Source organism: Neovison vison, chromosome 11, assembly GCF_020171115.1.
Source record: "Neovison vison isolate M4711 chromosome 11, ASM_NN_V1, whole genome shotgun sequence".
Classification (NCBI taxonomy): Eukaryota; Metazoa; Chordata; class Mammalia; order Carnivora; family Mustelidae; genus Neogale; species Neogale vison.
In genome coordinates, this window is record NC_058101.1 from 27,539,802 (window position 1) to 27,554,589 (window position 14,788).

At 38.9% G+C, this 14,788-nt stretch overlaps 1 protein-coding gene across 3 annotated transcripts in view; it reads left to right on the plus strand.

Annotated features, from left to right (window-relative positions):
• Positions 1–14,788, plus strand: part of FRYL (FRY like transcription coactivator) — a 260,634-nt gene that overhangs the window by 69,887 nt on the left and 175,959 nt on the right. Inside the window, exon 1 of one of the 3 annotated variants that reach the window (XM_044225781.1) lies at positions 10,924–10,945. The exons of the other annotated variants lie outside the window; for them this stretch is intronic. The gene's annotated coding sequence lies outside the window, so the exon portion shown is untranslated. Of the gene's footprint in view, positions 1–10,923; positions 10,946–14,788 lie in introns of those variants that run through there. 3 annotated transcript variants of the gene reach the window in all.

The following is a 14,788-nucleotide window of genomic DNA, read 5'->3' on the forward strand; positions in this document are numbered from 1 at the left end:
CAGTAGGATCAGCTGCTTTTGTTATTTCAAAATATTTAGTAGAATGCTCAGTTATTTGGAATTAAATTATGTAAGGTTGATTACTGGATTTATAGAACTAAATATTTATACTTTAAATTCTTCAATTTTGCATTCTTTAGACCCATATATTTTTAAATTATCAATCCTTTTTGATAATTCATGCCAAAGTTTTCATTGCTACGATAGATAATCACCATTGACTGCAATGAGTTCTTTTTGTGTTTAAAAGTACCTTGGAAGGTTTGCAATACAGTATAAAGTTTTAAATAACTGCTTTTAATCTCCCATAAAACTTGATGTTTCTGAGGTCTCAGTGAGTTTTCAGAATGATAAGAATTATCTTTTGAATACAAGTTACTGTTTTGCACTTCAGTTGTAAGTTTCTTTAAAAGTAAGACACGCAAAAAAAAAAAAAAAAGTAAGACACGCCCCAAAGTAAAGTAAATTTGTCTTAACATTATCCCAGCTTAGATTTTCAAAGTCTAAATGTTAAACCAAGCAGATGCTAGGCATTTTATAGTCTCCATATTGCTGTTAACACCCATTGTACACGTACGTATGAACGAAGTGCGGTTTCATGGGCTAGAGCTGTTTGGTTTGTTATCAGTGTGAACAGCAAATGTCTTAAAAATCAGCTTTGGAACAGCTGGTGGTTGACCTGCTGGCGTTCGGCACCACCTAAGTTCATGTGACGTTTCTTTGCTCTTTGACACAAATAGTGTAACTGACCTTCTCATCAGGAAGTTGGTGCAAACATCTTTCCATGTGCTTGTGGGTCTAGTAATACAGAAGAACCTTAAAATGGATTTTCTAAAGAGAGTCGTTCCTCCCATTCTTCCGGGAGATGTGGTTTTGGATAGTAGAGATAGTTTTCCGGAAAGCTCTCCAAGATTACTTAAGATGAGACGTCTTAGTTGGCTTTCATCAGAGAAGATCATAGATGAGAAAGATGGAATCCATTTCTGCCACAGTAACTATGACAGACACCCACATCAGCAACTGGGTAAAGTAAAGATGCATTCTTTTCAATTCTTTAAAATATTTTAGGAAAATAAAATTATTTTTACAAGTATGAAGTCTAGTGAGCATACATCTTTATTTTGAAAATCAAGTATAAATAGTAAAAATGTTTAATATAGTAGAGGTGTATTTGATCTAAGTTTTTTTTAGTATCAAAATTGTTGTTTTGAGTTTAGATGGGGAAATATTGATGCCATAAAATCAAGATTAAAGCCATAATAAAAGAAAAAGTTTGGTGATCTTTGGAAAAAATTTTGATGAACGAGTGTTATACTTACTGAAAAAATGTTATTGGTACAACCTATGAGATATGTAAATGAAAATTAAGATACGAGTTTTATCTATCATTATAAAATCCACTTAAATTTTGTTTAAAAATATATCCCATTCTTTATATATATATATCCCATTCTTTTGTTCTGAAGATAAATATTTGGGGTAAAATATCAAAAAAGTCACATCTTTGAATATAATTATTATTTTGTTTCATTGTGCCTTTGTTTCCTATAGTCTTGCAAAATTGAATATAACACCTTTTAAAGTCTGAGAGGATGACAGTTATTATGTATTAGGAGAAAAATCAGTTTTGTGTATAGTAACTAGAAATATTAAAAGACAGGAAAATCATTTAGGAAGAAGATGGAAAAATGCTTTAAGTTTTTACATTTTTGACTAAAACATTTTAAAATGTTAAAATGTTCTGTGTTAAGTATGAGCTTTGTAATCTTAGGGAATAAATATGGGCTCATATAAATTAATGTAATATTTAGTAGAAAGAGGAGAGTTCCTGTAAACCCTCTGCAAGTGTGATACATATTTTTATAGTTGTTTTCTGTGCATATTTTAATATGTGCATACACATTTTTACTTATAGAATTTAATAATGAGATTTACTCTCCCAACTATTCTTATACTTGCTTTTTCATTTAATACGGCATAAATATGTCTCACTTAAAATGTTCTCCATTGTGTGGTTATAATAATATATTCAATCAGTGTCTTATTGATGAATATTTAGGATGATTTTAATTTTTAGTTATTAAAAAAAGTTATATAGTAAATATCCCTTGGTGTATCACTTTATACTTTTGTGTGATTACTTCTCAGTAGAAATTTCTATCTGCATTTTTTAAAGATTTTATTTATTTATTTATTTGACAGAGAGAGAGAGAGACATATCTCAAGTAGGCAGAGAGGCAGGCAGAGAGAGAGGAGGAAGCAGGCTTATCCCCCGAAGAGAGAGCCCAGTGCGGGGCTCGATCCCATGACCCTGTGATCATGATCTGAGCTGAAGGCAGAGTCTTAACCCACTGAGCCACCCAGACACCCCTCTATCTGTATTTTAAGTTTTTACAGACAATGCCAAGTAACCTTTCAAAAATTTCTCCATGTAAGCTCCCCAGGGCAGGGCGTTTCCCTATTTCTTTTTTGTATTCTCCCTAACACTATCTCTTGTCAGTTTAAAACATAGGGTGATATTTCTGAGAATCCATATATTTTGTTTTAAAAATATCCAATTTTAAAAGAAAGGAGGAGGAGCTTTTAAGGTTTAAGAAGAAATATATGTTGGCATTTACAGTGTACTGGTAAGAAGTCATTTTTCATGCTCTTCACTTAATTGGGTGGATGAAGTGAAGGCAAGGCCACTGATGGGTTAGTATGTCTTAATTAAAATAAAAAATCTGTGAGTTGTTCAGCCCCTTGTTCTGTGTTCAGCAGTGTATGCATATGTGAAACATACTAAAAGAAAAAGTTTGGTGATCTTTGGAAAATATTTAAAGTTTTAAATACTAATATATTTATATGTGTAGTTATTTAAGTTATTAGAAATTTACCTTTCCTTTAAGTTTCCCTCTTGAACCATTTGATTTTCTTTACTGTGCTGTGAACAGTATGGTTAGACTAGATGCTGAAATGGAATGTGCCATGCCCATTAGTTTAATAGGACTCTTTTTTTAGTTTAAAGACCGTCTTACACATTTTTGAACAAAGCATGCATATTATGAAGTGTGATCATTAGAGGCGACTAGGCAGCTCAGTCAGTTAAATGTCTGAGTCTTGATGTCGGCTCGGGTCATGATCTCAGTGACCAGAGATCAGGCCATACATCGGGCTCTGTGCTGAGCATGGAGCCTGCTTGAGATTCTCTTTCCCTCTCCCTCGGCCCCTCCCCACCACTTGTGCGTGATGCTCTCACTCTCAAAAAAAAAAGGTGTAACAGATTTGTAATTTATGTGAATTTGAAAATAAACACTCAAATTAATGATTAAGAATTTTCTGTAGTATCTTTTTTTTGAAAATTTTATTTATTTATTTGACAGACAGAGATCACAAGTAGGCAGAGAGGCAGGCAGAGAGAGAGGGGGAAGCAGGCTCCCCGCTGAGCAGAGATCCCGATGCGGGGTTCGATCCTAGGACCTTGAGATCATGACCTGAGCCGAAGGCAGAGGCTTAACCCACTGAGCCACCCAGGTGCCCCTCTGTAGTATCTTTTTACTAATCACGGTCAAAGCAAAGCAGAATCATGGAGTACTGAAGAATCTATTATCTGAAAATTCAGGGGCTGGAAGTTCTTTGCAGAACTCTTGCTTGGTTTTTGTCTTCAAGAATAAAATTCAGCTTCATGGAGTGACTTGAAATTAATTGACAGGACTTCTTTGGCAATTTCTACACAGGGTCTCGGTCTTAAAATGTTTGGTTCTTGAATTTAAATTTACTGATCAGTTCCTTTTCTTGCATCTCAAGATTTGATAATAAATTTATATCGTACATAAGAATAAGACACACATGCTGGCGATTCGCAGACCTGTACCCCTGGGGCTAATGATACATTATATGTTAATAAAAAAATAAAAATAAAAGAATAAGACACACACGATTTACAGCAGTGTGCAAATAGGTTGCTTGGAACTCAGCTTGAGTGAATTTTATTTCCTGTTTACTGGTGGTTCTGGGATAGAGATAATACAGTAGTTTAGCCAGAAGTCATGCAAATATGACTGTTCTGCAAATATGACTGGGTCCATAGTTCTTCTAAGGGGTGTTACAGTTTTGTTCGTGCAGTGAAAGGAGAAATCAAGACTATGAAAAGATTTCACATCACTAATGCCAAGAACAAACTATGCTTTTACAGAGAAACTAGTGTGACATCTCATAGCTTTGTACTTGGATCAGTTGCCAAATTGTTTACTTGCTAATTCAAAGTGGAAGGTGTGATTTCTAAGGAATGTTAGACAAGATTGTAATATGGATAGATAACACTATACTTTGTGAGAGAATCAATTGAGAATAAGCTAGTCTGCAATATACAGAAATTTACTTGCTACTTGTAACTCCAGAAGTGTTCATAGATGCATAGGGTTTCCTTAACAAAAATATGTGTAGAATTTTGAGGTATTTCCAGGATTGACATTTTGAACGATTTTCTTTGCTTTTGATCAACTTTTTCATTTTCCCTCCTAAATATTAAGTTAATCTAATATTTTAAGAATTTTGTAGAAATTCTCAAACGACTCACTGGGCCAGAAATCCTTTGTTTCTCTGTAAAACATCTAAACTGATGCCTGTGGTACACTGCACACTGTCCAAAGCCTTTCCCACCATTTTTGCACCCAACAGGTTAAGTTGTGAGGGCTTACCAAGAGTTGGCTGTGTTTTAAGCTAAACCTGTTTATGCCAATTATGCTTGTAATTGTGATCCTGTAACTTAATTAGGTATTACGTAATTCAGTGAAGTATGAGACTGAAAAGAAGGGGTTGTTTTGGTATAAACAAGGTTGGCGGGTTGGGTGAGACTCCATGAACATCAATTCCTGAAAAAAATAAATTGCGTTTGAATTACAGGTTGGTCAGAGAAGTGTATAAGATTGGAAGCGTTTTTTTCCTCAGATACTTTCAACTTCCCTTTCCACTTTGAAGAAATTGAAATTGGAAATCCTAGGCAATGTATATGGGTTGGACTTGAGGCAAGGCAGACAATGCTGTGATCAGCAGCAAATCCATCGTAAGGACCTGGCACTATATCAAATGCTAGAGAATAAATTATGGATTTTATATTTCAAGTTAAAGTAAAACTTTTAGTGGACTTATTGATCTTTGTTTCCCCTGAATCCAGCTTTAATGGAGCTTTTTGATTAGATGATTAGCTAACAGTTATAATTTATAGTAAAGGAACTCTGCTGTATATCGTTCTGTAAAGTTGCGATTTTGTTAAAGAAGTAAATCGTTTCTGTCCCAACTTCTTTGATGAAAAAGGAATCAAGTTGTTCATGGTATGTAATTTTACTCATAACATGCTTAACTAGCCATATATTTTTGGTGTAGAGTCCTAATCATGTGATCAAAGACTGATTTCGCCGATAAATATTGGTAGAATTGGCATAAATGATATCTATCTTCAGGCATAAAAGTTGGTGGGGAGAAGATGCCCTTCACTGATTCACAGTGAATCCACAATCACACCACAGTGTTGTCCAACCACTGAAGAACAGTGAGTATTAGGCATGGTCATGAGTCAGATCCTAAGAATAAGGCAGTGTGTTTCCCCTGGCTTCTGTTGTGACACATGCAAAGCCCTTCCATCTCCAAGACTGGGTTATTTTTATTCTGATAGAATCAACCTTTATTTTGTTGTTGTTCATTCTGTTTGGAGGCAAGAATAAGTGAATGTAAATACGTTATAAGATTGATTTTATAATTCACTAGGAACAGAGATGATTGAACGGAACTGAGTATATATCACTGTTAAGGATGGAAGAAACTTTTGAGCACCTTCTGTATTCCTGTATTCTGGGCACTGTTTTCTTGTTTTGTTTTACCAGTAGCTTAATTTTGTCTACCTATTCAGTGTATACCGCAAGTAGAAAGGAAGTTGAACATAAACTCTACCTACTGATGTGTTCTAGGATATGGCACATAATAGTTGCTCAATAAATGACTGGTTGAATGAGAAAATGTTCTCTTAAGTCCTCTTGCAAACCTTGTGAGATAGGTTGTTATACAAAGTTTTAAAACTTCAGAGAGGCTTAAGCGAATTATTTGAGGATTTTTAGTTCCTAAGTTGTAGCCCTTGGTTCCCCCCCCCTTAAAGATTTATTTATTTATTTATTTGACAGACAGAGATTACAAGTAGGCAGAGAGGCAGGCAGAGAGAGGAGGAAGCAGGCTCCCCGCTGAGCAGAGAGCCGATGCGGGGCTCAGTGTCAGGACCCTGGGATCATGACCTGAGCTGAAGGCAGAGGCTTAACCCACTGAGCCACCGAGGCGCCCCAGCCCTTGCTTTAAAGTCAAGCATTTGTTCCTTATATTCCATCTCGCTGCAGTGTTTGAGGTTTTCAAATCTTTATGTATAAAGTATTATTTTTTATTTACTTATTTATTTTTTAAAGATTTTATTTATTTGACAGACAGAGATCACAAGTAGGCAGAGGAGGCAGGCAGAGAGAGGGGGGAGCAGGCTCCCTGCTGAGCAGAGAGCCAAAGGTGGGGCTTGATCCCAAGGACCCTGGGATCATGACCTGAGCTGAAGGCAGACGCTTTAACCCACTGAGCCACCCAGGCGCCCTTAAACTATTTTTTTTTTAAAGAGGGAGGGCATCTGTCAAGTTTAATTTTGCCAGTAAAGTGCATATCTTTTTTTCCCAGTGATTTCATTTTAATTAACAGCTATATTTCAATAGGAAAACACTTTAATTTCAATATAAAGCATTACTGTTTGAGGCCCCGTGTTTCACTTTAATGAGCAGTTGATAATTATTTTTATAACACTCTGGTTACATAAGCTGATGAAGTGAATAGCCGTTTCACGTGACATTTACAAAAGCAGTTAAGAGGCATGCATTGGGATGCCATTCCATTTCATTACAAAGCATTAATGACTCCATGGGATGGAAAATAAACTTTTAAATGGTACACTGGTATACCTCTCTTGAAGTACTCAGCACGGCTCACTAGCACGGACAAAGCAGAATGTAGCATTTAGTATAAAATTCCAAATGCCTCTTGTTTGAGTTTTATTTATTTATCATTTTTTTAAAAGATTTTATTTATTTGTCAGAGAGAGCACAAGCCAGGGTGGGGAATGGGGAGCAGTAGGCAGAGGGAGAAGCAGGCTCCCCGATGAGCAGGAAGCCCGATGCAGGGCTTGGTCCCAGGACCCTGGGATCATGACCTGAGCGAAAGCAGATGCTTCATGAACTGAGCCACCAGGCACCCTTCTTGGCTGACTTTTGAAGGCTGCTATCTATATATCTATATATGGCTAGTAAAGAAAAGGGGGTGCTGTTATTAACTGGATTTCCTTAATAAGCGATCTTTCCAGTTTTGTTTTTGCAGAACTGATCTCAGTGGTCAGGTTTTGTATCTCCAGAACAGCTCAGTTTTGTCTGATACAACCTATATTGGCCAGAGGACTAGCGTGGCAGGTCAGTCTCTTATTAGAAGGGAATGAGATGGGTAAAGAGCTATTGAAGTCTTCCTCAGAGACTGGACCATTAGTAGAGAGTTTAGAGGAGATCCTGGGGAACACGGAGATGAGGTTTTCTTCTGGCACTTCTGCCTGTAGACAGAACAGACCTAAGGAGATGGAGACTCGTTTGGAATTCAAATGTGATGAAAAGGATGGTGGGCAAGGCAATGTCTGGGAGGAACCTGAGCTCCAAATGCTAATCCGTCGGCTCCGGGATTTCTGGCCTGACCCACATGACAACTTGCTGTAAATATGTGAAGGAGCTCAGGAGTTTTTCTTGCTTATACAAGTGGGATTTGGAAGCATGGGGGCTTTCGTAGTGTCATGAAATCAAGCAGCGTCCCTGACTTCAGAGAGCCTTGGGAGCACTTCCCGGGCTGTAATTATCTGAGGACATAGAAACCTTATTGGGTGTTCTGTTCGCGCCTTTTCCATCTCTTCGAGAATTCCCATGGCAGAGCTATTGGGAAGACCCCCAGCAGCGATAGCAAAGGGGCGGTGGGGTACCATGAAAGGAGCAGAGTGGGCTTTGATCCAGATGGAGCTGAGCTGGCGTGGGGACCGGCTGCGTGTCCTTGAACAAGTTACTTCATCTCTCTTGGCCAGTTAACCTCCCCTCTCAGTCCGAATGATAGCTTCTTTTGTAGCTTTGTTTTTGAGATGATAAAAAAATGGCAGCAGAATCGACACATGGTTGAATACACAGTGGCTTTCGTTACTTACGAAAAGTTTTGGAGTTTTGACCTGGAGGTAGATGAGTCGTGTCTAACTAGCATTTATGCCTGGATCACTGCGTACTGGGAAACACTCTAGGAATTTGGATCTAGGTCTTTTACTGTGCCTAATTCCAAAGCTTTAGCCTGTGATTTAGGGCGACGTGACAGTTCACAGGAGCTGGAACTACAGCACTTTTTCTTGTGCTCTCTTTGTCCACAGCGTGTGCTCCGCCAGATAACCACCGCCAAGTGATTGCACGATGCAGATACAGAGGTTTTTGGAAATCAGTGCAGCAACGTGACCTTGTACTTCCTTGTGGTTGGGTGGTATTTCTTAAAAAATTATTTATTTATTTTTAAAGATTTTATTTATTTATTTGTCGGAGAGAGAGCACGCACAGGCAGGGGAAATAGCAGAGGGAGAGGGAGAAGCAGGCTCCCTGCTGAGCAGGGAGTCCAGCGAGGGCCCCAGTCCCGTCCTGACATCAGGACCTGAGCCGAGGGCAGATGCTTAACTGACTGAGCCACCCAGGTGCCCCTCTCTTGGTTGTTTTTAAAGTGAGCCTAACACTTCATAAGAAAGATCATTTTAGACCGTCTCCTCAAGTGACTTGGATGTTTATTATTTTTTAAGTTGGCGTAGTTGGGTGTGGCTTCGGTTAGGGTCAGTGTTTTACTTCCTTGGTCTTTAGAAAGGACTTGCAAGAGACTTAACTGAAGTAAAGATGCATCTGTCTCACTTTTTTTTTTTTTTTTTTAAAGATTTTATTTGTTTATTTGACAGAGAGATCACAAGTATGCAGAGAGACAGACAGAGGTCCTGATCTCAGGACGGGACTGAGGCCCACATTGGACTCCCTCTCACCCCCCCCGCCCCACACCCCTGTCTCTGGCTGAGCAGAGATCCCGATGTGGGACTCAATCCCAGGACGCTGGGATCGTGACCTGAGCTGAAGGCAGAGGCTTGACCCACTGAGCCACCCAGGCACCCCTCTGTCTCACTTTTTAAGGGGCCTGGAGTAGCCTCCCCTCTCTCCCCATTTACTGGGCTGTTTCCTAATCACAGAATTGACACGGACCTCGTATGTACTGGTACAATGATAGAAGTTGTTAAAATATTACAGTTCCTCCTCTCAGTTGAAGGTATTATATCTAGGATAAAATAGTTGAAACAGAGTAGATAAGAAAAATATATAACTGGAGCACCTGGGTGGCTCACTGGACTAAGCCTCAGGCTTAGTCATGATTTTAGGTCATGATTTCGGCTCAGGTCATGATTTCAGGTCCTGGGATCGAGCCCTGCATCGGGGCTCCCTGCTCAGCGGGGAGCCTGCTTCCCCCTCTCTCTCTCTGCCTACTTGTGATCTCTCTCTCTGTCAAGTGAATAAATAAAATCTTTAAAAGAAAAATATAAACTAAATAGGGTCGCCTGAGTGGCTCAATCGGTTGGGCTCAGTCAGTTGACCTGCCTTCAGCTCAGATCAGGATCCCAGGGTTCTGGGATCGAGTCCTGTAGGGCTCTCTGCTCAGCAGGAAGCCTGCTTCTCCCTCTCCTGCTCCCCCTGCATGTGCTGTCTGTTAAATAGATAAAATCTTTTAAAAAAAGAAAGAAAAATATATAACTAAATAAATACTAGAGGAAATTCGCTGAAATAATAAAGGCATAGAAAGGTGAATGAGATGATACATAATAATCTCTTTCAGAAGACATTAAGGAAACAGTGAAGGTGAGGTTAAAGACAAAGGCAGTAAGAGTAGGTACAGATGACTAAAGCTGAATGTAAGTTTAAAATGTAACTAAAGGAACATACTGGAAAAGTTAAACAAAAAATAGTGTGCTGTAAAAGGAGTTCAGGAAACAGCAAACAGGCCAAGGGTTAACTCCACCCACATACAAGCAGGAGCCTTTGGATTGAGACAGCCTCTGGCTCGGCTTCCAGTCCTGGCCACCCCCGGGAGCTGCAGCTCTGCAGGCGGGAGGGGGCGGGGTGGACATGGGACAGGATGGGGGGTGGTGGCGAGACACACCGAGGTCTCCGCGTCTGCGTCCTTTTCCTTGGTTTCCAATCTTTTCCTCACCCTCAGCCTCAGTTAATTTTTCTTCGTGACAGGACTAACTCCTAGTCCATGAGCTTCTGTTACTCCATTTAATGTAAAAGTATTGTTTCTTTTCACCCGATGGTGAGTTTTTTGTGATCAGAGTTGATCTTACCTCTGTGGGGAGCCCCAGCACTTAGCCTGATGTCAGGTGCTTAGGAAACAGTTAGTAAATGTTGGCTGGGTCTTTGAGGCCTCTCTCCTTTGGTTCTTGTCCTCTGTGTCCCAGAGCAAGTTTTTACTTGTTCCTGAGAGCTGCTGTCAATTGCCATAATTAGGCCCCTGGCTTTTTCTTCAAAGTCGTCTAGTACATTGCTCAGTAGGCCGTGGTTGCTGAGGCAGAACTAACCTTCCAGTCGCTTCACAACGAAAACAAACAAACCAAAGACCCCAAACAAAATCCTCAAAGCGTGCAGACAGTGATCTAGAACATAGGTCAGCAAACCTTCTTGACTTCCTGGAGCCAAGGGGCCAGATGATATGCAGACAATGGGCGGGGTTGTGTTCCAGTAAAACTCTGTACAACCGCGGCCCATGAAGCAGATCTGGCCTGTGGGCTGAAGTGTTCAAAGCCCTAAACTAGATACGGAAAGGTGTCTTGCTGAGGTCAGAGGGCTCCCTGCAGGTAACTTACTTGGGAAGCAGAGAACGGAAGGGATCCGTCGGAAGAAGGCATCTAGCATTATACTTACTTGTATTTTCTATAGCCCCTGAATAGTGCTTTATCCTTAGCAGGTGTTCAGTAAATATTTGTTGATTGAGTTTGGGATCCTGCTCTGTTGCTTGTGTTCCCTGGCCTTCGGTTGTCTTGTCTAAAACTTAATGGATTATGTTATGTGATCTTTAAAGTCTCTCCAGTTAGGAAAAAAAAATCTGTGACTCACCGACTGTGGAAGGCCAGATGGTTTATTCTTTAAAGACAATAATTGTTGGCTTTATTATATTTCCTGTATACTCTAAGTGCCCTCCTGAGTTCTGGAATGGTCGCTTTTATCAGTTGGTTTATAGTCTTTCCACATTGGAACTCCCCGTCCATGAAACTCTTCTCTCTCACTCCATCCAACCACATATATGAACAGAATACACACTCTGTCTGTTTTAATCATCAAATTTATTAAACCTACTCATTTTTCTTTGTTATTTAAAAGAATAAAGTAGCTATAAAGGTAAGTGGATAATCTCAGGTGATTCTTTGTAGAAAGACGGCAATTAAGATGAGGATCAGTCTTGTGGCTTAGAATTATATTTTTCTAAATTTTGTATCAGCAAAGTGAACATTGCATCATTTGATTTATTCCTTAAAATTGTTAAAGAGAAACAATCCAAAATTAACTTACTTATTACAAATATAAATTATAGTCACCTTAACTAAATTCTAACTTTTCTTAGATTTTTTAAAGAAGATTTTGTTTACTTATTTATTTTTTTGTCAGAGAAAGGGAGACAGAGAGAGCACACAAGCAGGCAGAGAGGCAGGCAGAGGCAGAGAGAGAAGCAGGCTCCCTGCTGAGCAAGGAGTCCAAGGCAGGACTCGATCCTTAGACCCTGGGATCATGACCTGAGCCAAAGGCAGGGGCTCAACTGACTGAGCCACACAGGCATCACTTTTTCTTAGATTTTTGATAGCTTTTTCTGTTTTTAAAGGGTGATTTATGACTAGGTAAGCTATGTGATGATCTCTTATACTATTCTCAAGAAGTGTAAGCCAGGGGGCGCCTGGGTGGATCAGTGGGTTAAGCCTCTGCCTTCGGCTCAGGTCATGGTCTCAGGGATCTGGGATTGAGCCCCCCATCGGGCTCTCTGCTCAGCAGGGAACCTGCTTCCCCACATCTATCTGCCTGCCTCTCTGCCTACTTGTGATATCTCTCTCTCTCTATCAAATAAATAAATAAAATCTTAAAAAAAATGTGTAAGCCAGTATATACTTCAAGTCTACTTGATAAAGAAACTTAAAAAACAAAACAAAACAAAAACCTCTGAAAAGTTCTTTGTAAGGAATACAGAAAATTTATTTTTTAGGCCTCTGAATTTTTCTAATCTCTATTCCTTTTTTTTTTTTTTTTTTTTTTTTTTTTTAATAGTAGGCTCTGCACCCACCACAGAGCCCAATGCGGGGCTTGAACTCAACCCTGAGATCCAAGATCTGAGCTTAGATCAAAAGTCAGATGCTTTTTCTTTCTTCCTTTTTTTTTTTTTTTTTGTTTTTTTAAAGGTTTTTATTTATTTATTTGACAGAGACATAGCGAGAGAGGGAACACAAGCAGGGGCAGGAGGAAAGGGAGAAGCAGGCTGCCCTCTGAGTATGGCACCCAACGCAGGGCTCGAACCCAGGACCCTGGGATCATGACCCTAGCTGAAGGCAGGTGTTTAACAGCTGAGCCACCCAGGTACCCTAAGAGTCCAATACTTAACCAACTGAGCCACCCAGGTGCCCCTTCCAATCTCTGTTTTTTAAAATGAGTATAGTTGTGTGCTAAAAATGGCTTAAACAAAATAATAGTATATTTTAAAATAAAAATAATAGTATATTTTAAAGTAGCTCTTCTTAAACTTTAATGTGCTTGAGAATGACCTAGGGAACTTATAAAAATGTGGGTTTTGCTTTACTGGGTTTTGAGTCAGGCTTTAAAGAATATTAAGATTATGAAAGCAGGTTTTTCCAAATTCCTTTTCATGCAGTTTATGGTAAGGTGACCTGTGCATAAATATTTTTCTGTGTCATTAATAGGGCCTACTTTTGTGCTCAAAAAAGTCTGGCTTTGGTCATTTTGTGTTCACCCTGTTCATAGCTTATAGAATTTTATCCTTTACCAATAGGATTGGCCAATTATAATGCATATAATAATACCCTTTTCTTTCCAATACATCTGAATAATATATATTGATGATAGTGACAGTATTTTAGTACTAACAATTCTATTTTTTTGGGGGGGTAGTGAATATATGTTACATGTATTATAATAAAAGTATAAATCTGATAACGAGTAGCCTTTTGAATGGAAATTTAAATTTAAATTTTTTATTTTTTATTTTTTTTTAAAGATCTTATTTATTTATTTGACAGAGAGAGATCACAAGGCAGGCAGAGAGAGAGGGGGAAGCAGGCTCCCTGCTGAGCAGAGAGCCCAATGTGGGACTCAATCCCAGGACCCTGAGCTCATGACCTGAGCTGAAGGAGCGGAACCCACTGAGCCACCCAGGCACCCTATTTTTATTTTTTAAATTATTTTTTAAAGTTTTATTTATTTCAGGCAATCTCCGTACCCAACACGGGGCTCAGACTCAAGACATGGAGATCAAAAATCTCACACTCTTCCAAGTGAGCCAGATAGGCATCCCTAGGAAATTTTAAATCTGGGTTTTTATTAACAGTGTCTTCAAAAATTTTTCAGGCAGTTTTAAACAATTTCTGATGTCCAGGTAAGGATCTCAAGAATTAATTTTAAATCTATTCATAAACATTTTTTTCATTCAAGCAATAATAATATCTTAGCACTGAGCCAAATAATAGCAAGCTGGTATGGTTTGTGAAGGCAAGGAAGAAAGTATGATTACAGGGTCTGGGCGGTTTCATTTTAAGCAGAGGAAGCAATTTTTTAAAATATGTGAAATATATAAAAATAACTTAAACCAAAAGCTAGGAACAAGTTGGTCTATTAATAAATGCCCCGTGTTGGGAAGGTAACAGTAATTGTACCTTACCACATACACAAGTAATATAATTGCTGCATAGGTAACCACTCCCAAAATTGTAGAGTGTGGTTAAAAATGCTTCTTTACAGATTTTATGCTGCTAATTTGTGAATGTATTGATGCCTTGGCCCAATCTGTGACATTTGCGTAAAACTTATCTTTATTAGAAATCCTTTTATAGCTATAACTATTAATTCAGAGACTCAATTTACGTTTCTAGAATAAGCAGTTAAATGTGGATGTAACCTGAAACCTTACTACCCAGAAACAGATGGAATTCTGGTCCATTGCAGGAGCAATTACCTTCACTCCTGACTTTTGTCTGTTCATTCATAGTGCTGTATTTGAATTATTGTCTCTCTCTCGCTCACTCTTTTTTGTTTCTTGGTTTCGTTTGATTTGGTTTTATTTCTCTTGAGCGGAATCCATTAATTTCTGGTTATTGTTGGCTAGGGAGTACTTGAAAATAATGATTTCATTTATTTCCCCCTCATCAGCAGAGAAGACAGGCAAGAGAGCTTGTGGGGTCTGTCTACTTGTCTTCTGTCTCTGTAGCCTCCTTCTTACCTATAGTCCTGACATCTCCCCTGTACTTTTGATCAATGTAGCCCATACTCTTGCTGTGACCTACATCTGGCTTTTCCATGTTCTGTGCACAGTCCACGGACTCACCTAAACCTAGGGTTCACTCTTGACTATTTGAGCTTTATTTTTTTTTCTCCTGTCCTGTTGGTCACCAGATATATCAAGAAGTATCTAGCAGGAAAAACTGGAA